We start from the raw sequence: 23,944 nt of genomic DNA, 5'->3' as shown, positions 1-23,944 counted from the left end.
GGATCAAAGTGAGCCAACACAGGTGGAGCAGTGAGGGCATTGATAAGGGCTCTGAAGGCGTCAGCTTGGGGGGGTCCCCAAGAGAACGGGATGTCCTTCTTGAGGAGCGTGGTAAGAGGTCGGGCTATTTCCGCAAAGTTCTGGATGAACCGGCGGAAATAGGAACATAGGCCGAGAAAGCTGCGCACATCACCGGAGGAGCGCGGCGTAGGAAATGAACGCACGGCACGGACCTTGTCGGGGTCGGGTTGGATCCCAGCTGAATCGACCAAGTGGCCAAGGACCTTGAGCTGTCGGCGGCCGAAGGTACATTTCTTCGAGTTCAGTTGAAGACCAGCGCGGCGGAAGACGGCAAGGATGGCTGAAAGACGATGAAGATGGCTTTGAAATGTGGACGAAAAAACAATCACGTCATCTAAGTAGCAGAGGCATGTCGTCCACTTAAAACCGCGCAGGAGGGAGTCCATCATGCGCTCGAAGGTGGCAGGGGCATTGCACAGGCCAAAAGGCATGACTTTAAACTGGTACAGGCCGTCCGGGGTGACAAAGGCGGTTTTCTCCCGATCCCGTTCATCGACAGCGATCTGCCAGTACCCTGAGCGAAGATCGATGGAGGAAAAGTAACTGGCGCCGTGCAAGCAGTCGAGAGCGTCGTCAATTCGGGGCAAAGGGTAGACGTCTTTCTTTGTGACGGCATTCAGATGGCGGTAATCGACGCAGAATCGCCAAGTTTGATCTTTCTTTTTAACAAGCACGACAGGGGACGCCCAAGGACTACTCGAAGGCTCGATGATGTTGCGGGCCAGCATCTTGTCCACTTCTGCCTGAATAACACGGCGCTCTGCGAGGGAGACCCTATAGGGCCGTCTGTGAATAGGGCGGGCCTCGCCGGTGTCAATGTGGTGGGCGACAACAGAGGTTTGACCCAAGGGACGGTCCCCAAAGTCAAAAATATCACTGTAGGAGGACAAGAGACTGTGAAGAGCTGTAGAATCAGCAGAGGGTAGATCGGCCGCTATCATCCGGGAAATAGAATCCTCACTGGAGGGCTGCGATGTAGGGACATTAGATGCGGCAGTCGTTGGGTCAGGAGCCAGGACAGAGACTGTGCAATCGGTCAATGGGGACAGATCAGCAAGTGAAATGCCGGTCGGAAGTACCTGAGGGGACAGGCTGAAGTTGAGGACAGGGAGGCAGGTGCAGTTGTTGGTGATGTGGACAATGGTGTGGGGAAAGAGGACGTTACGGTTCAGAATCACAGCGGTGATAGGGCAGGCGACGTAGTCTCCATCAGGGACGGGAGGAGAAGGCGACATAGGGATGTAGACAGCAGCTTGTGGCGGGAGACGAGCAAACTCGGTGGATTGAAGGCGAGGTGAGCTGGTGGAGTCGTCATTGCACAGGGGCAGATCCAATCGGAGAAGGCCTGAGGAACAGTCAATAAGAGCTGAATGGGCGGTTAAAAAGTCAAGGCCAAGGATTATGTCCTGAGGGCACCTGGTCAGGACGGTGAACAGAACAGGTATATGACGTCCGGCAATGCTGACTCTCGCAGTGCACATTCCAATCACGGCAGCGGGGCTGCCATCGGCGACGCGAACCGTGGACATGGCGGCAGGCGTTAAAACTTTCTTCAGACGGCGGCGCAAAGAAGAGCTTAGGACTGACACTTGGGCGCCAGTATCAATGAGGGCAAGGACCGGGACACCATCCACGAGAACATTCAAGAGATTACGTTGGGCAGCGGGGGTCAAGAGAGGATTTTCAGGCCGGGTCAATGATGCAGCGTCACCTCCGGGGGCTGCATCGGCTAGTTTTCCGAGAAGTGGCGGGAGGTCGAAGGAGAAGGGCTGCGGCGTGTGGTAGGAGAACGGGAGCGGCGGCCTAATGGGGAAGGTGAGCGGCTGGACCCACGAGCTTGCGGAGCGGGCTCGTCACGGAGCGGATCGGGACGGGGGGTGAAGCGGCGCGGGCCGTAGTCGTTGCGGTGGTCGACGAAGGAGTAGGGGCGAGGTGGCGGGGACCAACGGCTGCGGCAGTGACGGGAGATGTGTCCGACGCGAGAGCAGGTAAAACAGATCGGCCTGTCATCAGAGGTACGCCATTCGGCAGGATTGCGATATCGGTACCGAGGCGAGAAGCTGCGACTGTAAGTGGCAGCTGCGATCACTGGAGGGTCCGGGCTGGCATGAGCGGTGTCCACGACGCGAGAAGGGACGGCCATGTTCGCAACCTCCTGTCGAACGACGGCTTGGATGAGGGCCAAGGTGTTGTCCGGCAGTGGCAAGGAAGAAACAGCGGGCGTCATCGCCTCCAGTTCGCGGCGCACGATACGGGTTAAGTTAGCCGGGTCGGAAGGCTGCCGCAATGTTGGCAGATCTTCACAGGAGGAGCTAGCAGCAGTGTTCGGCAGCCGGTCAAAACGGTGAGAAATGCGCCGGTGTTTGGCTTGCTCGAAACGGCGGCACACCTCAAGAACAGAGGCGACCGTTGAGCAGTCTTTGCATAGAAGCAGGTTAAAGGCATCGTCGGCAATGCCTTTCAGTATGTGGCCAACTCGATCTGCCTCGGACATGTCTTTATCCACTTTACGGCACAAGGCGAGGACGTCTTGTATGTACGCTATGTAGGGCTCGGAGGAAGTTTGGGCGCGTGACGCGAGGGCCTTCTTGGCGGCGAGTTGGCGGCCGATAGGTTTTCCGAAGAGGTCGCGGAGCTTCTGTTTACAGATGTCCCATGAGGTCAAGTCCTCTTCGTGGGTTTCGAACCACACTCTCGCGGTGCCGGTCAGATAAAATATGACATTAGCGAGCATCAGCGTTGGATCCCACCTGTTGTGCGTGCTGACGCGTTCGTAAAGGGCCAGCCAGTCGTCCACATCAACGTCGTCGGTACCGCAGAACGTGCCCGGTTCGCGGTGGTGGGCGACGACGACCGCTGGCGGTGTTGACGGAGAGGGAGATGGCTCGGACTCGTTAGACATGATGGCGAGACGGCGGCCACGGCGGAGAGCCAGCTTGAGGTCGGGGATCGAATTTAGCAACCTCCACCAAATGATACGTGGCGGCTAGAAGCAGCAATAGAAACAGCAGAGGTAATCTGCTACGCAAGGGACCGACGGCTTGAAGTAGACTCACAGCACACAAGCTCGCACCTCAGCGTCGTCTTCGTAACAAAAACCACTTCGTCGTCCTCCCAGCGTCCGTAGCAATATCTTATCTAATTTCCGGATACAGATATATAGGGAATCGGATTGATCTGGCCGTATATGGTTCATATTTGCATTTACTACCACAGATGACCTAAATCCAGATGCGAATATATAGAGAATTGGGTACATCTAGATATACGAGGCTGCATATATCGGTTATATGCGCAAATATACCCAATTCTCTATCTTCATAAAGATTTTTTAATAACGTCATACTGGTCATTTTCGCACTGGAGCGATCATAAAACACTGCAGGCATGTGAACATGCCCCAGAATGATCTTGTCATTCACTTCAAGCAATAATATCGCACTATACTGCGGTAGATAGAATGCATTTCTTAACGCAAGCTAGTCTGCCACTGCGGAAAATCACAAAAGCGGTTGTTGGCCACGATTAGAATTCAAGCCGCTGGTATGCGTTGATGAACAGGACAGGACAAATCTGACGACGCTTAACCTGCCCTTAACAGTATAATGTGAGATCCCTCAAGCGCAAAAACTATTTCACGGATTTATATAATGCGGGGAGTCCTCATACGACTACTGTCGCAGCGCTGCAGCGGTTAAGCAATGTGCCACTGCCCCGCCAGGTGGCTGTTTCGAACAGCCACTGGAGGCGCTTGCGAGGTAGGTTGCCCTTCCGGATCTGCCGTGAGGCTCATATGTACATACTCTTTGGGAGTCTGTTTTTCTCTCGACCAATCAGCTGATGTGCTGTGCAAAGGTTGTCACCTGCTCACTGTGAGCCGTCTGCTTTTTTTTTTTGAAGCGGATGGAAGGACGCCGGCTTCTCTCGTGAACGCCAGCTCTGATTAAAACAACCTCACAGAAATAGGTTCAAAAACTATATTCACTAAAGTTCACTGTTGAAAGTAAGTTACGACTACACAGAGAAGGTGCGTTTTTTCTTCAAAACATGCATCCTCAGCAGATGTCAAGTTGAATCAAACCAACCAGTTTCGTTGGCGGGAGTGTTGGTTGTGCGTCGTCCGACGTAGTGTGCTCTCACATGGAACTCTGCGTTTGTGTGCGCGGATTATGGAAGCTGCTGCGGGGAATGGGCTGGTTTATAGTGCCTCCAGACGCATCGTTGGGAGGCCACACGTGCGTGCAAACGCAGCGGAACAAGGAGAGCCACACGCACGACTTAGGAGGTAGGCGCCATATGGAGCTGATTGCATTGTTTTGATTAATCGCATGGCTATTAAACTAGAAGCCCCATTGCGTGTCGCAACTTTGAATGTCAGAGGGCTGGGAGCATGAAGGCGGCAATGTCAACTTAATCGCTTGATGCTTGATAATGACCTAGACTTAACAGCTGTGCAGAGTCAAAGATAGACTCTCAAGACCAGACCGACCGCATGGTGTCATCTTTCCGCGCAAACTTCGATGTGTGTGTGTGTGTCATTCTGTCGGTGCATCAGGTGGATGCCTTCTTTTTATTCGTAATACACTAGGTATAAGTGTAGAGTCTGTACTTGCATGTGAAAGTGGTCGTCTCTTGGTTGTCGATTTTTCGTTTTCAAATTTATTTTGGCGCGCAGTTTGCGTTTATGCCCCCAATGTAGAAAGTGATCGTCAGTTGTTTTTTTCTTCCATTGAGCCTTACTTGAGTTGTGACAAGGTTTTGATCCTAATGGGAGACTTCAAATCTGTGTGTGCTGCTTCTGACCGCGTAAAGTGTAGACCAGTGAAGGACAAAAGTGCGGAACAATTGAATGCCTCCGTGCACAACTATTCTTTGGAAGACATTGGAGATAAGTTTTCAGCCGGAACCCTGCCTGAATACACGCATTTTAAGCGCGATAGTCATGCAAGATTGGATAGGTTGTATATATTGGTTGATATCGTGCCGCTCTACAGTGGATATGCCGTAAAACCAGTGTCGTTTAGTGATCACTGCCTTGTGAGTGCGACTTTTGGAATGAAAAAGAAAATCACGCTTTAACTGGCATCTGTGGAAGCTGAACAAAAATCTTTTAGATGACGAAGAATTTGTCCAGGAAATTACAAAAGACTTTGACAGTGCGCTAGCTGCGCCTGTAGACAGCGTGTCAGTCGAATGGGAAAGTTTCAAAGAACGAGTGAAGATTAAAGCAATAGAAAGGAGTAGCGTAATTCAGTATCAACGGAAGGAAAGAGAAAAATAACTTAACGGACAGCTCGAGTGCCTCTTGAGCATGGAAAGTAGTAAGCCAGGTTTTTTCACTAAACAAATAAAATACGTCAAATGTCAGATCGAAAGAATCGATACTGACAGGTACAGAGCGGCGGTTGTACGCTCAAGGAACGATAGATTATGGGCAGGCGAAGCACCTACGAAGCGAGCTTTATCAGATGAAAAGCGCTACGCTTGCCAGAAGGAAATCAGGCAAATAAGACACGAGGGAAACATTATAAAGGACTCTAGAGGTATTCAGCGTGCTATTACGGAGCACTTTTCTGACCTTCTTAGTAATGAGCGCGAGCGCACTGAAGGATTTGAAGAGAATTTTTTACGACTGATGCCAATTCTAGAGGACGATGTTAAGGAGCGTCTTGAGCTGCCTATTATTTTGGAAGAAGTTCAGGCGGCAATAGATGACCTTCCATCTGGGAAAACTCCTGGGCCAGATGGGCTGAATGCTGCCTTCTATAAATACTTTAAAAACCAAGCTGCGCAGTTTTTATTGAATGTCATAACTGAAGCCTATGATCGAAGAAAGGTCCCGACGTCGTTCACTACTTCACACATTGTACTTATTCCCAAATCTGATGACATAGAAAAACGAATGTTGGTGGGTTCCTATAGACCTATCAGTCTCACCAACGTCGATTACAAGGTATACATGAAGGTTCTATCAAAAAGGCTGCAGAGCGTAATCGACTAGTTCGGCCACACCAGACCTGTGGCATCAGAGGACGCAGCATAGCCACAAATATACATGTGGCAAGAACAGTACTGGAATGTGTTGATGCGCTTGGAAGTCAGGTTGCTATGATACAGCTAGACTTGGCAAAAGCGTTCGATCGCGTTTCGCACGGCATTCTTTTCTGCATCCTACAGCATTCAAACCTTGGTAGTGTAATCGTAGATGGGGTGAAAATGGCTTACGCAAACTGTACGACGCGTATCATAGTTAATGGCGAACTCACTGACAGCCTCATTGTCCGCTCGTCGGTGAGGCAAGGGTGCCCGCTCTCTCCGCTGCTTTTTGCAATGCACCTTGAGCCGTTATGCCTGACCATTCTCAACAGTGATTGTGTCACGGGTTTCAAGCTGCAATCCGCGCATGTCAAACTCCTTGCATACGCGGACGACATAGCAGCCTTTGGCACGAACAGAGGCAGCATTCTTGAAGTTCAGAGTTGTTGAAACTTTCTGTGATCAGACTGGATGTGAGGTCAACTGGGAGAAAAGCTCTGGATTTTGGCACGGTGATTGGGACGTTACACCGAATTCTTTTTCACGACTGCAGTGGTCTCCCTTGCCAACGCGCTACCTTGGTGTGCCCCTGAACTGTTACCGCGATCACAGCTCACACTGGAGTGAAGAGACGTCAAGGGCGAGAGAGAAAGCGGACGCGTGGCAAGGAAGGCAGCTGTCAATCTTTTCGCGCGCCTATGTCTGCAATGTGTTTCTGATCTCGAAGATATGGTATGTAATGAATGTGCTTTGTGTATCGAGAGCCGCTATTCAAAAAATTCACCGCGTGTTTGCTGTTTTTCTTTGGTCGTCGACCTGGGAGAAAACCAGGCGAACAAACCTGTTTCTTCCAGTCAAAAAAGGAGGCGTTGGACTGGTTCGTTTGTTTTTGCGACAAGTTGTATCACGCTTTATTTTCCTGCGCGACCAAAATGACATCTTTTTGCGAACTGTGATGCAAGCACGGCTGCAAAGACTGCTCCCCAGAATCGTAGTGTCGTCCGGCGAAAGCATGTGTGGCGCTGTGACGCGATATTTGCGTGAGGTCGTGCTGTCTTACAAGCTTTTAGAAGTTCGATTTTCCCCGGACTGCTTGTACAATGTATGCAAGAAAAAGCTGTACAGAGACCTGGTTGACACCATGATGCCGATACCTTTGTACCGTGCGCCTTACCGTGGAGGCCCAGGGCAGGATATTTTAAAACGTGTGAAGAAGATGCCAGTTAGGCCGGCAGTGAAAACGTTCTTTTTCAAGTTGCACAGTAATACACTGCCCGTAAAAACTTGGCTTCATGAAAAAGGACTCTTTGTCCCTTGGACAACCGACTGCTTGTTATGTAAGGAGCGAGAAACTATCAAACACGTGTTTTTAGGTTGCTGGGACGCAGTATTTCATTGGGACGTCCTACAGAGAACTATTAAAAAAGAACTCCCACTGGACCCTTATGGCATCCGGTTTTTACCAGTAGATCACGCAGATGTACCTTATGACTTATTCATGCTCCTTGGCCTCCACAGTTTGCGGAAAACGCGAATGCAAGTAAGGCACGCGGATATCAATATTCTCAGTGTACGTGAAAACTTCATTGAAAGTGCTGTTTGCCTACGGGAGTGTTTCCGGGAACAACCTGACCCACCTCATTGGGTAACACTTCTGGATGACTTGGTCAAGCTGAAGAAATTTTAACCTCACTCGCTTCAGCTGAAGTGCAGCAGAAGCGATATTTTAAATGAGCCTTTGTGTTGTGTCGTTTTCGGAAATAAAGAAAAAACAGCTTCCGTTGTGTAGTGGTTATCACGTGCGCCTCACACGCGCAAGGCCCCTGGTTCGATCCCGAGCGGAAGCAATTTTTAACAGTGTGTAATATTTTTGAAACACAGAAATAGCGATCAGCGAAGGTGTCCTTTAAACCGCTTCCGTGGTGTAGTGGTTATCATTCTACTTCCAGACGCGATAGCGGACGGTCGCAGAATCATGGGCTCCCACTAATCGGCGATAGCAGCCGTTGCCGACCGCGGAAACAGGTTTGCCAGTGACGCTGATAAGGACTACGAGATCGTTCTGCCTACTCTGCCCACCGGACGTGTTGTTTTAAACACGGTTTTTCTGCACGGCGACGTGCGTGTGCGACCCTACAGGGTCGAAAACTTCAGAGACGCCCTCGCTAACGTTGGTGCGCTCCCCGACGTCGGGGCGTTGGGGGCGTACCAGATTAACCACGTGTGGGCGGTAACCTTCAGCAGTGGGGATGCCGCAAAGAAACTGGCCGCCATGAAGGAGCTCGAGGTTAAGGGACACCGCTGCATCGTCTTCGACCCAGAAGACCACCAGGTGAAGCTGCGCCTGCACTGGATGTTACACGGCGTCGCCGACGAGGACATCCGGACTGCATTCGCGGCGTTCGGCAACGTGACCGAGGTCAACCGGGAGCGTTGGCGCGTCGCCGGTATGAAGGAAAAGGGGTCCACCACGAGGACCGTGCTCTTAGGTGGGCTCGGCAGCTGTGCCACTGCGCGGACGAGTAACCCTCTCGTCTTCGCCATGCAGGTGCTCCTTCCTGTGTTCACACATGTGCTGTTGCCTGTTCTGGCTGCTGCCTGCGTCGACGTGCGGTCACGTTATCGTCATCACTACGGCAGTCATGAAGCTGATACCAATTCCATAACAGCGGCTGACGTCACGTTTGCCTGGATTTCGCCACCACCTGGCTCTGGGACCATCCGTTCGTCGTGGGAAATACAATGGCCGCAGACATGTTTTTCGCCACCTATAAGAGATCGCCTGTGGACCGCGGCGCCTTGTGGGCTCGGCAGCTGTGCCACTGCGCGGACGAGTAACCCTCTTGTCTTCGCCATGCAGGTTAGAAAATCATACTCTCTTTTTGCAAAGAAATCGAGCAACTACTTCTTAATTCCGCTGCCGAGCCCGCAGTGCTGTGCTTGTATTGTCGTTGAATGCTTTGCTGTTGTCCATTCGTTGCTCATGCAATCCGGTGACATAGAAACTAACCCTGGCCCTGACACTGCCGCCATACTTGCAGAACTACAGAAACTAACATCGGGCCAAAGCACGTTAATCAGCGAAGTAAAAGACCTCAGCTGCAGGTTAGTAGCGACAGACAAATCGGTCACCGAATTAAGTAAGCGCACTACCGAATTAGAAACCCACTATCAGGACCTCGCATCACTTAAAACAGAAGTTGAATCCATTAAGACTGATGCCGCCACGTCGGCGAGCCAAATCAGTAATCCAGAGTAGATGATGCCGAAAACCGGTCGCGCCGCAACAACCTGCTATTTTATGGCTTACCTGATACTAGCTCAAAGGACACGTCCTCTGAGTCGGAAGAACTGGTCACCCGCCTTTGCAGTGAAAATTTGGACATCACCATAGATCCAAAAGAAATAGAAAGAGCACATCGCCTTGGCCGTCACTCAAGTGAACGATGTCGACCCATTATCGTTAAATTCACTTTCCATAAGACAAAAGAATCCATCCTAAAAAACGCCCGGAAACTAAAAGACACCGACTACGGCATAGGAGAAGACTTTTCACATTCTGTCCGTAAGGCACGCAAACACTTATTACGTTTCGCGAAAGAAACATCTGATAAGTACGCACTGCGCTTTAAAACACTGTACATAGGCCCGAAGCAGTATATATTCGACGACTTGACGGAAACGGTAAAAGAAGTGCCATAGCAATCACACTCTACTCGCTCTAAAGCAACTTCCCGACAGCACACCTTCCGAACTAATCTTACCTTATCTGCAGTATTTACTAACACACGAAGCTTTTTACCGAAACGGGAAATTATATCTAGTCTTGTCTTATCAACCAACAGCACCCTTCTCATTCTTACAGAAACGTGGCTAACAGACAATATCAGTGATACCGAAATTTTAGCTGCGCTGCCCAACTTTAAAGTTTACCGTAAAGACCGGGAGAAAGCCCGTGGCGGTGGCGTGCTCATAGCAGTACATCAGCAGTTTCCAGCATCCTTAATCAATGTAGATTCTAACTTAGAACTGCTATGGCTGATCTGCCACGCTGCCCCCCGAACTGTGCTGATAGGAGTCTGTTACAGGCCCCCGCAAAATGATCTGGACTTTTCCGACAAACGAAACAACGTGCTGAGTGAACTGACATCACCGTATCCTAACGCAGATATTGTACTTTTTGGTGATTTCAATTTTCCCACTATTGACTGGCGTAACTACACCTCCATGAAAAATTCTTCAGAAGCAAAAAATTTTGTCGATGTCTGTCTTAACTTCAACCTTACTCAGCTAATATTAGAGCCAACGCGCATCGCGCAGAATTCCGCCAACACTCTAGATCTGATATTAACAAACAGCCCTGATAGCGCAACAAGCATTACATACCTAAGGGAAATAAGTGATCATAAAGTAATTCATGCTACCTTCAGTTTTACACCCATGCTTCGTCAAGTTTCCAGGAAAACAGTCCGTCTTTATGAAAGAGGTGATTTTCAAGCAATAAATGAAGAACTGCTTTTTTTCCAACTTATGAAACCGATTTCCACACAAAATCTCTACACGAAAATTGGACTATTTTCAGGGCCAAAGTTCACGAACTAACAAACAAGTACATTCCGGCGGCTAGTTTCCGTGCTAACCAGCAAAAACCGTGGTTTACTACCGCCCTGAAACGCCTGGAAAACAAGAAAAAGCGTCACTATCGGGCAGCAAAGCGGACCCAAGCCAAGCATCATGGGAAAAGTACTACACTGCCGAAGCTGATTACCTTGCTGCTATCCGCAACGCAAAACACACCTTTTCGACTCCGACTTGCCAAATATGCTAATACACAACCCTAAAAAAATTCTGGCACGTAGTAAACCCGAAGGATACACGTACAATCGTTCTTACTAACGATATGGGTCAAACCATCAGCGATTGTGAATGTGCTGACATTTTCAATAGAGCCTTTTCAACTGTTTTTGCGAAAGAGTGTGATTTACCTGCTAACGCCTTCATAAGTTTCTTCACAGCGTCAACCATGGATCCAGTTTCTTTCTTCGCATATGGTATATCATCTCGTATCGAAAATATCAAGCTAACGTCATCAGCCGGGATCGATGAAATTAACTCGAAATTTCAGAAAAATACTAAGCACATTTCCGTGGCCTACTTATCACTATTGAACTCTCAGTCTCTCTCTTCAGGTAACATACCGGATGACTGGAAAGTGGGAAAGGTCGTCCCAATCTTCAAGTCTGGTAACAAAATCTCTCCCTTAAATTATCGACCCATTTCCCTAAAAAGCATTCCTTGTAAAATCATGGAACATGTAATTTATTCTCAAGTCATGAACTTTCTCGATTCCAACAATTTCTTTCATTCATCACAACATGGCTTCCGTAAAAACCTTTCCTGTGAGACACAACTGGCTACATTTGTTCATGACTTACATGCTAACCTTGATTGCAACCAACAGATTGATGCTATTTTTTTAGATTACACAAGAGCCTTTGACAAAGTACCACACCAGAGATTACTACTTAAGCTCTCTTGCCTAAATATTCACCCTAGCATTCTAAACTGGATTGAGGAATTTTTAACAAATCGAACCCAATTTGTCATAGTTAATAACAAATTTTCTGATTACATTCCAGTAACCTCAGGCGTCCCCCAAGGATCAGTGCTCGGACCATTATTATTCTTAATATACATTAATGACTTGCCCCTTCCCGTATCATGTCACATTCGTATGTTCGCAGATGATTGCGTTATTTATCGTACTATTAATAACTCTTCCGACCAAGAAGCCCTCCAGACTGACCTAACTAACGTTCAGAAATGGAGCGACCTGTGGATGATGACACTTAACCCTCAGAAATGCAAGATTGTATCCTTCACCCGTCGCACTAAACCATTTATTTTTTCGTACAATATAGCTCAAATCCCAATAGAAGCAGTTAACTCATTTAAGTACTTAGGAGTCACGTTATCTTATGATTTATCTTGGCGCACACATATTTCAAATGTAATATCATCCGCGAATAAAACACTAGGCTTTTTGAAACGGCACTTACGTCACGCTCCCCAACAAGTTAAACTCCTGGCTTACCAATCGCTAATCACACCGAAACTAGAATATGCATCCCCCATATGGAATCCACATCAAATATACCTCATAAATGCCCTCGAATCTGTCCAAAACCGTGCCACTAGATTCATCCACAATACCTATTCATACCAAGTCCGCGTGTCGTCTTTAAAAGCAGAATCCGCCTTATCACCCCTTTTTATTCGTCGCCGCATTGCCATCCTAAACCTGTTTCATAAGTTCTTTTACAGCACCCATTGTTACGCAGGCTATATCACATCACCAGCTCGCATATCGCATCGCACTGGTCACATTCTTCAAGTTGCCCGGCCTCGGACCCATACGACCACGTTCGCTGCCTCCTTCTTCCCACGAGCAGCATCAGATTGGAACGGCCTTTCCCACAACATCGCCGCTATCACCTGCCCATCCAACTTTTCCAAAGAACTAACAGATCATATTGTATGCTGAACCCACATGGCAACCATTGTACTTATTTTTTTGTATAATCCACCCCTTATGTAACACCCCTACGGGGGTCTTTAAGGTAATAAACTGAACTGAACTAAAGATGAAGCCAGGCATTAAGGTGGACGACCTGCCCCCCCAGGTTCGAGTTGCTGGCGAGTTGGCTCTCGTGGTGGTGCCCGGGCGGCCGATGCAGTGTCTGCGCTGCGGCGGCGCGGGGCACGTGCACCTTGATAGCAAGGTGATCAGGTGCTCGAAGTGCCGACGCTACGGACACTCCGAGGCTGACTGCGTGCGCACCTACGCGTCGGCTACCGGGCGTGTAGCGGCGAGCGACTCTGGAGAGCTGATGGACGTCGTCGAAGCGGAGGAAGCAGCGAGCGGTATCGACGACACGGGCAAAACGGCGGGGGTTGAACCAGCTGTCTCGAGCAGCAGCACCGACACGGCTGTCGGACAGGAGAGCGGGTCACCCATTTGTGACAAACCTTTGACGCCACTGGAGACGCCCAAAGAAAACCCGAGCCCGCCAGAGCACGTGGACGCGGAAAGAAAGGCGGCCAGCGAGAACCGCGACGAGAAGACCGACGCCCGCATGAGCACCGGCGTGACCACTCCAGCGAAGCGTTCGCACGCAGAGACCAAGGCCGACGGGGAGAAGGCAGCAGAGCCCAGCGTGGAGGAACCGCCGGCAAAGACGCCGGAAGCGCGACGGCCCAGCCTGCGGCCGCGCCCAAAGGTCCCGACTGACAAGCGTGGCGGCGACAAGGCGCCGCCTGACCAGGAGCACGTGCTCGCGCCGGATGACACCGGCGGCGACGGCATCGTCTAGCGACATGCTGGACGCGAGAGGTAAGCACCATGCTTTCGGTCTCTTCTTCCTAAGTTAAAATGGCTTCTGCAACTCCGTTTAAAGTCGCCACCCTAAACGTTAGAGGCCTGGCAGGTAAAAGAAAACAAAGCCAGCTGTACAGACTTATAACGGAGCAAGATATTGATATACTGGCAGTGCAGGAGACTAAAGTCGATGGTAAGGAAGAGACCGGGAGCATGGTGCGACGTTTCACGTCTAGGTATTTTGCCGTCGTTAGCCATGCTGTAGGCACATCGGCTGGCTGTATTCTTTTTGTTCAGAAGTTGCCAGGAATAGAGGTACACGGTCATCATTCGTGCTTGTCGGGTCGACACGTGTCCATCGATTTTTCGCTCTGTAACATAGACTGGCGCATTGTTTGCCTCTACGCACCTAATGTGGTTGATGACCGAGCCGCGTTTTTTGAAAGCGTCGAAGAACGGCTTCACACGGACAGACAGCTGATTGTTATGGGCGATTAAAACTGTGTCCTTAGCGCGCGCGACAAGACAAGCGTCCGAGGTTTCCGAGATAAAAGCACCGAAGTGTTGTTACGAATGATTGTGAACTGCAACCTCGAGGATGTAGCAGAGTGTCTTGAAGGAACGCGTGCTGTAAGGTACACACGATTCGAGGGCACAAGTCACGCACGGCTAGACCGAATTTATGCATCCGCGGAAACTGTACCTAAATGCTATAGTTATGTAGTTCTGCCGGTTTCATTTTCAGACCACTGTTTGGTTCAATGCTGCATATGATTCAGTAAGAAGGGGAATGGTTTTTCATGGGAAATGTGGAAGTTAAATGACAAGCTACTCCAGGACGAATGTTATAACCGAGTTTTGTAAGGGAAGAAATAGCAAAAATAGAACCAAGTAGTAACATGAGGATTTGGCAGCAGTGGGAGCTCACTAAAGAAACTTTAAAATTAAAAGCAATAGAAAGAGCCACCTGTATACGCCATGAAGCAAAAAAAGAGAAAATGGAGCTAAAGGCACTGCTTCAGAAGATGATGAAACAGGAATGCCGAGCGTCTGGTAAATGGATAGAGGATATAAGAAAAACCAAACAAAAGCTAGAGCTAATCGAACAAGAACGTTATCGGGGAGCATTGGGGAGGGCAAGGGCAGAAGACATGGCTGCAGGGGAAAAGCCAACGAAACGAGCGCTTGGTTTAGAAAAAGCCCGTGCCGAAAGAAATCACATTTACGAAATAGAATGGGGAGGTGTTTCAAAAACGGATACCGATCACATCAAAGCAGCTTTTTTCCAGCATTACCAGGCGCTCTTCGCAGCGCATCCGGTAGATGTTATCACATTCAAGGAGGCGTTTCTAGCCGAGATGCCGCGTCTGGATGACGAAACTAAAGACAGATTAGAGCAGAAGATAAGTCAAGGGGAAGTTGAGCAAGCAATAGACAGTTTAAACCCTGGTAAGTCGCCTGGACCGGACGGGTTCAGCGCGGCATTCTACAAAGAATTTCAAAAAGTAATTTCCCCGGTCCTGCAGGTAATCTTTAATGAAGCCTATAAAGTAAAAGCATTGCCTCCGTCCTATGGGTCGTCCCATACTGTGCTCATTCCCAAGACGGACGACATAGACAGATTACTAATGGTAACGGCATACCGACCCATAGCACTCACTAACGTCGAGTACAAAATTTACATGAAGGTTTTGGCACGAAGGTTGCAGACCGTGATTCATTTATTAGTTGGTCCGCATCAGACCTGCGGGGTTAAAGGGCGGTCTATTTTTAGAAATATTCACGGTGCGCGCAGTGTCTTAGAAACCTGTGATGACACTAATGGTCAGGTGGCAATTCTCCAGATCGATTTAGAAAAGGCTTTTGACTGCGTTGCCCATGAACTTTTGTTTTCAGTATTAGGCCATGTTAATGTTGGTTCTGTTATCCGCGAGGGTGTGGCCCTGGCATACCGGAACTGCACGACGAGATTGATCGTTAACAAGAGTCTGGGGGCCCCCATTAGCGTGCAGCGTTCGGTGCGCCAGGGCTGTCCCCTCAGCCCTCTTTTAGTTTGTATTTATGTGGAGACCCTTTGTTTAAAGATACTGAAAAACAGGAGTATTAACGGATTCACTTTACAAGCAGCCGAAGTAAAGCTCTTGGCGTACGCTGATGACATTGCTGTGTTTTCCGTTGACGAGGGAGGCATAAGCGAGGCCGTTCAATGTGTACGAGATTTCAGCCAAGCTACTGGCAGCGGGGTTAACTGGTCGAAGTGCCTCGGGCTTTGGCACGTAAGGTGGGTATCTACGCCTGAGCGGTTTGCCAGCGTGCCTTGGACGACGACGCCAGATAAATACTTGGGCGTTCCACTCGCTGCTTACCGTGACAGTGAACAGCATTTGACAGGGCAGATTAAAGAGATACGGGAGAGAGCGGATAAGTGGAAAGGAACGACCTTGTCCATTTTCGCCAGAGCCACTGTTTGCAACTTGTTCTTTATCAGCACGCTCTGGTACGTCATGCAGGTGTTGCACTGTTCACGGTTAAGTATTCAAAAGCTACACCGAATTTTCGCCATCTTTATCTGGTCGTCTGAATGGAAGCGCTGCAGCCGGACCAACCTGTTCCGACGGGTTCAAGACGGCGGGCTGGGACTGGGCCATTTGTTTTTGAGACAGCTGGTCAATCGTTTTTTGTTTCTTCGGGACACAAGAGACCCGTTTTTGCGTACCGTATGCCAAGTTATGCTGCGGCATCTGCTTCCAGATTACATAGTCGGAACTGCTGAGGTTTACAGCAGGGTCACCGGTTTTTACCGGGGAATCGTAGCCAGTGTAAGGTTTCTTTCCGCGCGGTTTTCAAATGACTTTCTGTCGACTGTGAAAGGAGAGAAACTGTACCGTGCTTTGTGCGATGTAGTTTTCCCGGTGCCCTTGTACAGGGCCTTGTACAGTGGAGGCCAAGGCAAAGATGTTTTAAAGAGAGTTAAAAGCATGCAGGTGCCATCAGGAACAAAAACCTTCTTTTTTAAGCTGCACACCGGAACCTTAGCGGTTAAAAAAAAATTTAGAGGGAAAGGAATTATTTTTACCTTGGGGATCTCAGTGTTTAATTTGCAGATAGCCGGAAACAATAGACCATGTATTTTTACACTGTTGGGAAGGGGTTTATTTTTGGATGTATTGCAGCGAACCTTAAAGAAAGAATTTCCACTAGACCAGTATGGCATCCGGTACTTATGTGTTGAAAATGAGGATGGGGTGCCTTTCGATTTAATAATGCTGACAGGCCTCCACTGTATATGGCGCTCCGGAATGGCAGGCTGTCATTGTCAGAGAGACGCAAGACCTGCCAGAATTTACTTTCGCGAAAGTATGGACAGGTTTCTGGCCATTCAGAAAGCCGCTGTGGAGCCTGCGGAGTGGCTCTCAAGACTAGAGCCGCTTTGTATTTTGCGTCAATTTCAATTTGACGAAGCCAGATTCATGCTGGCTGACCACGAGTCGTATATGCATAGTGTTTATTGTGTTTTGTTGATTGTTTGTGTTGTCCAATTTTATGTGTCAAAGTCAGGCAATAAAGAAAAAAAAAGTGTAGTGGTTATCACGTGCGCCTCACACGCGCAAGGCCCCCGGTTCGATCCCGGGCGGAAGCAATTTTTAACAGTCTGTAATATTTTTTAAACCCCAAAATACCGATCAGCGAAGGTGTCCTTTAACCCGCTTTCATGGTGTAGTGGTTATCACGTGCGCCTCACACGCGCAAGGCCCCCGGTTCGATCCCGGGGGGAAGCAATTTTTAACAGTCTGTAATATTTTTGAAACCCAGAAATAGCGATCAGCGAAGCTGGCCCCTAACCTACTTCCGTGGTGTGATTTCATTTCCGGACGCAGAAGCGAACGGACGTGCTATCATGAGCTCCGCTGGAGCGGTGTCAGCGGCCGCTTCTGGTCACGGAAACAGGTTTTTTCTGCTTCGGATGAAGATTACCAGGTCATCTTGCCAACGCTACCAACAGGAAAAATTGTTTTGAATACCATTTTTATGCACGCTGATCTGAAGAACAGGCCTTACCGTGTCGAAGATTTCCAGGATGCGTTGATTCGTCTAGGTTTGCTCCCCGAAGCGCTGGCTTTGGGGGCGTACCAGATGAGCCACTTGTGGGCTGTCACAATGAAGAGCGCCGACGCGACGAAGAAGCTTTTGACTGCCAGAGATGTTAAAGTGAAAAACAGCCCGTGTATCCTCGTGGATCCGAACAACCAAGACCTGCGGATAAAGATTCACTGTTTGCTGTACGGCGTCGCTGACGAGGATGTGCACGAGGCCCTGTCCCCGTACGGAAAGGTGACGAACGTGGCGAAGGAAAGGTGGCGGGCTCAAGGCGTGGTGGACAAAGGAACCACAACGCGTACCGTCACCTTGAAACTGAAAGCCGGAGCCAAGACTGACGACATTCCACACCAGCTGAGAATTTCAGGTGAGCCCGCACTTATTGTTGTGCCGGGAAGGCCGCCGCTCTGCTTGCGGTGCAAGTCGACCGGGCACATTCGGCGGGATTGCAAGGTTCCGCGCTGTAGCCTATGCCGCCGCTTTGGACATAACGAGGGGCAGTGTGTGAAAACGTACGCAAGTGCTGCGGAGTCTGGGAAAGGTGACGGTTTTGTAGAACATTTAATGGACGAAGTAGAGGCCGAAGAGGCGTCAGGGGCCCAACGGGGTCTCAAAGAAGCGGATGCGGCGGCCAGCACGTCTCTTTCTTCGTAGCACGTGCCTGAAGACCGTGAAAACAGCGTTCAGGCCCCACCCACCGTGCAGCATGAGCATGCTCCGGCACCGGAAACTAGCGCACGAGAGAATTCTTTGGGCGATGGTTTGGAGGCCGTTGCCAAGGAAGACACAGCCCCCATGGACGCGAGTGAGGATGTGTGCAGCGGCGGTGCGGCGAAGCGTACTCGTGAGGACGACGACAACTTGACAGGCAGTTCAGAGAACACCGAGAATGAGGAACCGCCCGCAAGGACGGTCCTAACTCGGCGCCCAAGCTTCAAGCCAAAGCCAACCATCTAAGCGGAACGGAGACCTGCGGGAACTACGCCCCCGTCATGACGGGGGAAAGTGTTTTCGTTACTAGCGTGGAACTAAGAGGTGCCTGTGGCGTCGGTGACGGGGCCGAGACACCTAAGCAGTTGCCGAGGCGCCAACCACTAGACCCTTGGAGCGGTGTTGCGGCACATGGAACGTCTCTATTTGCCGACGAGCTCAAGGTAAGACCATGTGGCTCGTTTCACTCGTTGCGAAGATGGCAGCAAATTCCATCACAGCACTGCGTGTAGCCACTTTGAACGTGCGAGGGCTGTCTGCGAGGCGTAAGCAGTATCAAGTGAGACGTGCAACCTAGATTTAATTGCAGTGCAGGAGACGAAGGTTGAAAGTGAAGAGCAGACGAACCGCATGGTCGAGCCTTTCAGAGAAAGATACGACGTGTGTGTGTGCCATGCTGTTGGGTCTTCGGGAGGCTGTGCATTATTTGTTCGCAAATCCTTGGCTGTCCAATTTGAAGCAATGACTGTGTGTGAAAATGGTAGATTTATTGTCTGTGATTTTGCTTTGTCAACGTTGAGTGGCGAAGTATCTGCGTTTATGCGCCAAATAGGGAGGAATAACGTAGATTGTTCTTTGCAAACGTAGGGCCTTATCTGAAATGCGACAGATACGTTATTTTACTTGGAGACTTCAACTGCGTTTGCAGAGCCGAAGACAGAGTTGGTCGCCAAGCTGTTCGAGACAAGAGTGCGCATTTATTGAGCGAAATGATGCTTGAAAATGACTTGTAGGACATTGGATAAACTTTATCGAGTGGTGATATACCAGAGTTCACGCACTTCTAGCGAACAAGCCATGCGAGACTCGATAGACTGTATGTTTCCACTGATCTTTTGCCAGTATGCACGCGCTATGAAGTGAAGCATGTATCTTTCAGCGATCACAGTATAGTAATTGCCACAATAGGCTTAAAGCAAACGAAGTCGCTGTTCAACTGGGAGTTATGAAAATTGAATGCTAAACTGCTACAAGACGAAGTTTTTCTAAACCAAGTAAAGCAAAGTATTCAGATTCTACTAGAAGCTCAGCCAGAAAGATCATTCGAGATGTGGGAACAGTTTAAAGAACAAATTAAGATAAAAGCCATTGAAAGAAGTAGCCTCCTAAGACACAATCAAAGGAAAAAATAAAAAAGATTTGCAGTGCGACCTAAAGTTTGCCCTGAGTTTGGAAAGTGCACATCCGGGCAGGTATACGGATGAAATCAAAGAACTCAAAAATAAATTGGAAGTTATCGCCCAAGAAAAGTACATGGGAGCCGTTGTGCGGGCACGTGCCGACAGACTGCTTTTAGGAGAGGCACCAACGAAGCGATCCCTATCAGACGAAAAGAGATACGCAGCAAAGAATGAAATCAAACAGATAAGGCACGGGGATTCTGTGACCACCGACCCCGATCTAATCCGGCAAGCTTTTGTAGATTACTATCGTGATTTACTCGGTCGGAAGAGAAGTGTAGACGACGGATTTGAACACGAATTTCTAAGCCTCATGCCGAAGTTAGATCAGGATGTGATCTCTGCTCTAGAAGAGCCAATCACGGTGGAAGAGATAAGGACAGCAATTGGTGAACTCTGCCCTGGCAAAACGCCTGGACCAGACGTCATAGGCGCGGTGCTTTATAAGTCTTTCAAGGATGAACTAGCAGCTGCACTGCACAGAGTACTGAAGCAGGCTTATTATGAAAAGCGACTGCCCCTGTCTTTTCGGAGAACGCACGTTGTGCTTATTCCTAAAACTGACGATCCCGTGAAACAGCTTTCAGTGACATCGTATCGCCCCATCAGCCTGACAAACGTCGATTATAAAATTTTCACGAAGGCTTTGGCGAGAAGACTCCAGAGGGTGATGAAAGAAATAGTGGGGCCCCACCAGACATGCGGAATTAAAGGAAGATCAATTTTTACAAATATACATGTGGCCAGAAGCGTCATGGAGTGTTGTGATGCTTGGGGGGAACGTGTCGCCATGATGCAGGTCGATTTGCAAAAGGCCTTTGATCGCGTCGTACACGAAATTCTCTTCAGCATGTTAGAACACGTTAATGTAGGTTCGGTGATAATGGAAGGCGTTAAGATGGCATATGCCGAGAGTTTCACGAGCCTTATTGTCAACAACTGCGTCACAACACCCTTTCAGGTGTTGACATCCGTGAGGCAAGGATGCCCACTGTCTCTTCTGTTGTTTGCAATATACCTAGAACCGTTTTGTTTGAAGGTTATTCACAATGAACAAGTGAGGGGTTTCCGTCTAATGGCGAGTGAAGTTAAACTCTTAGCTTACGCTGATGATATAGCAGTGTTTTGCACAGACAGAGACAGCATCAACGAAACAGGGAGCATTGTAAACAAATTTTGTAGAATGTCAGGGAGCACTGTGAATTGGGGTAATTGCTTGGGTTTTTGGCATGGGAGCTGGGAGACCAAACCTTTATCATTCCAAAACGTGCAATCGACTGAATCACTGGGAAACTATTTAGGGGTACCCCTTTGGCATTACAAGGACGCTACTGAATATTGGAATTGTGAAACTGACAAATTACGAGAGAGAACACGAAACTGGGGAGGACGTGAGCTGTCAGTGTTTGCTCGGGCAACAGTATGCAATTTGTTTATAGTGGCGAAAATCTGGTATGTGCTTCAAGTTATGTGCATGAAGCGTGTAAATGTTCAGAAACTTCACAGAGTTCTCGCCGTTTTTGTGTGGGGCTCTACCTGGGAGCGAACGAGTCGGACCAATTTGTTCCGGTCGGTGAGAGAGGGAGGTGTGGGGCTAGCCCATTTGTTTTTGAGGCAGGTCGTCTCCAGATTTATGTTTCTGCGGGACCAAAGTGATCCTTTCTTGAGAAGCGTCATACAAGTTAGGCTACGTGAACTCCTTCCAAATTTCGTTGTGTCGACGAGTGACGTACGAAGCACGTGTGTCCGCGGTTTCCTGTTTGAGGTGGTTGCTGCTATCCAGATGTTGAAAGCTCGTTTTTCTTTAGAATTTTTGTGTACTGTCTCTAAGAAGCAATTGTACAAAGATATATGTGATTTAATGATGCCCGTGCCTTTGTATCGTACCATATACAGTGCAGGCCCAGGAGGAGACGTCCTAAAAAGAGTTAAAAAGATGCCAATTCGCTCTTCAGCCAAAATATTCTTCTTCCAGCTCCACAGCAATGCACTGCCGGCAAAACCCTGGCTTGAAGCAAAGGGAATCTTTGTTCCGTGGTCTACAAACTGTCTATTGTGCAGAAAGCCAGATACAACAGAACACATCTTCCTCGAGTGTTGGGATGCCGTATTCTTCTGGGACATCCTTCAAAGAACCTTAAAAAAAGACCTTCCGTTGTCACCTCGCGGCATCCGGTTTCTACCTGTCCGAGATCTTGGTAGTATACCCCTAGATATGGTCATGCTGCTGGGCCTGCACAGTCTGTGGAAAGTGCGCATGGCAGTTCGGAATGCAGACATTGATACTGGCCCTGCGAGACAGTACTTTATTGAGAGCATTTTATATGCCAGAGATGCACTCAAGTCCCAAAATGACCCCCCAGAATGGATTGGCATCATGGATGAACTTGCAAACTTGAAACACTTTCAATTAACGCTCCACCAAATGTCGGAGGACGTATTTTAACATTTCATGTACAGTGATCTTGTTTTTCGCCAAGCCGGCAATAAAGAAAAAAAAAAATCTTCCGTGGTGTAGTGGTTATCACGTGCGCCTCACACGCGCAAGGCCCCTGGTTCGATCCCGGGCGGAAGCAATTTTTAACAGTCTGTAATATTTTTGAAACGCAGAAATAACGATCAGCGAAGCTGGCCCCTAACCCGCCTCCTTGGTGTAGTGGTTATCGATTCTACTTCCGGCCACTGGCGTGTACGGACGCAGGATCATGAGCTCCCACGGAGCGGCGACGGCGGCCATCGATGGCCGCGGAAACAGGTTCAGCGCCGAAGACAAGGAGTATGAGATCTTTTTGCCTACCCTGTCCACCGGACGTGTTGTTCTAAACACAGTTTTTTTGCACGGAGATGTGCGTGTGAGACCTTACAGGGTCGAAGACTTCAGGGACGCCCTCGCCAACACTGGTGCGCTCCCCGACGTCGTGGCGTTGGGGGCGTACCAGGTAAACCACGTGTGGGCGGTAACCTTCAGCAGCCCAGAAGCCGCGAAGAAAAGAATTCCCTCTCTTTACCATGCCAAAACAACATGTAACTAAACAATGGTCTGAAAAAGATACTGGCACAACATCGTAACTATGACATTCAGGTAAGACATCGACGGATGCATAAATGCGGTCCAGCCGTGCATGGCTAGAACCCTGAAAGTGTGTGAGCTTTACTGCACGCGTTCCCTCAAGACACTCTGCCACATCTTCCATGTTCCATTTCTCAACCATTCGCGATAACACTTGTGTGCTGGCATCTCTAAACGGTCGAGGGCTTGTCTTATCTCGCGAACTAAGAACACAATTAAAATCGCCCAGGACGATCAGCTGTCTGTCACTACGAAGGCGCTCTTCGATGCTATAAAAAACCTGCGCCCTTTCTTCTGCTTCATTAGGCGCGTACAGACAAATAATCCGCCACTCGACGTTATTCAATCGAAAGTGAAGGAAGACCCACCGGCCCGACACACAAGAGAAATGAGCTTGCACTTCTAGCCCCGGCAACTTCTTTAGAAAAAGAACACAGCCAGCCGATGTGCCTACAGCGTGGCTAACTACAGCAAAAAACGAGGACGTGAAACGTTGCACCATGCTCCCGGTCTCTTCTTCGCCGTATACTTTCGTCTCCTGCACAGCCATTGCATCTATGCCGTGCTCCGTTAAAAGCCGAAAGAGCTGGCCTTGCTTTCTCTTTCCTGCCAGACCTCTAACATTCAGGGAGGCGACTTTCAGCGGAGAAGCAGGAGCCATTTCTACATAAGAAGAAGAGACCGAAAGCGTGGTGCTTACCTCTCGCGTCCAGCACATGGCTAGACGCCACCGCCGCCGTCGCCGCCGGCGTCATCCTGAGCGTGCGCCTGGCCCAGCTCGGAAGGAGCCTTGTCCCCGGCGCGCTTCTGGCTCGCAAGGTTAGGGCGCGGCCGAAAACTGGCCCGCCTTGCTTGAGGCGTCTTCGCTGGTGGTTCCTCTACGCTGGGCGCCGCCTCCTTGTCGCCGTCGGGGCTCGGATCTCCATGGGGACGCTTCCCAGGCGTAGCCACAGTGGTCGCACGGCCACCGGTGTTCTGCCGATGACCCTCGGTAGGCTCCTTCGCTACAAAGTCCATGGGCACTGGTAGGCTTTTTGCATCCCCCGAAGTCGCCTCCTTTGACTGAGGCGAGTCTCCCGTTGGTGGCTGGAGTCCTGGCCCACTGGCAAG

At 49.4% G+C, this 23,944-nt stretch overlaps 3 non-coding genes and 2 pseudogenes across 3 annotated transcripts; all 5 read left to right on the top strand.

Moving 5' to 3' along the window:
* The first annotated feature begins 7,891 nt into the window (after positions 1 to 7,891).
* On the top strand, positions 7,892 to 7,964 carry TRNAV-CAC (transfer RNA valine (anticodon CAC)). The gene has a single exon. It is a non-coding gene; the product is annotated as a tRNA-Val (tRNA).
* Positions 7,965 to 8,659: 695 nt separating this feature from the next.
* LOC149334508 (uncharacterized) lies at positions 8,660 to 9,819 on the top strand (annotated as a pseudogene).
* Positions 9,820 to 17,201: 7,382 nt separating this feature from the next.
* TRNAV-CAC (transfer RNA valine (anticodon CAC)) lies at positions 17,202 to 17,274 on the top strand. The gene has a single exon. It is a non-coding gene; the product is annotated as a tRNA-Val (tRNA).
* A 119-nt stretch (positions 17,275 to 17,393) lies between these two features.
* On the top strand, positions 17,394 to 18,326 carry LOC149334506 (uncharacterized; annotated as a pseudogene).
* Positions 18,327 to 22,267: 3,941 nt separating this feature from the next.
* TRNAV-CAC (transfer RNA valine (anticodon CAC)) lies at positions 22,268 to 22,340 on the top strand. The gene has a single exon. It is a non-coding gene; the product is annotated as a tRNA-Val (tRNA).
* The last annotated feature ends 1,604 nt before the right edge of the window (positions 22,341 to 23,944 follow it).

Source organism: Amblyomma mixtum, chromosome 8, assembly GCF_055824585.1.
Source record: "Amblyomma mixtum isolate Tamu chromosome 8, ASM5582458v1, whole genome shotgun sequence".
Classification (NCBI taxonomy): domain Eukaryota; kingdom Metazoa; phylum Arthropoda; class Arachnida; order Ixodida; family Ixodidae; genus Amblyomma; species Amblyomma mixtum.
This window is presented reverse-complemented; position numbering and strand designations above follow the sequence as displayed.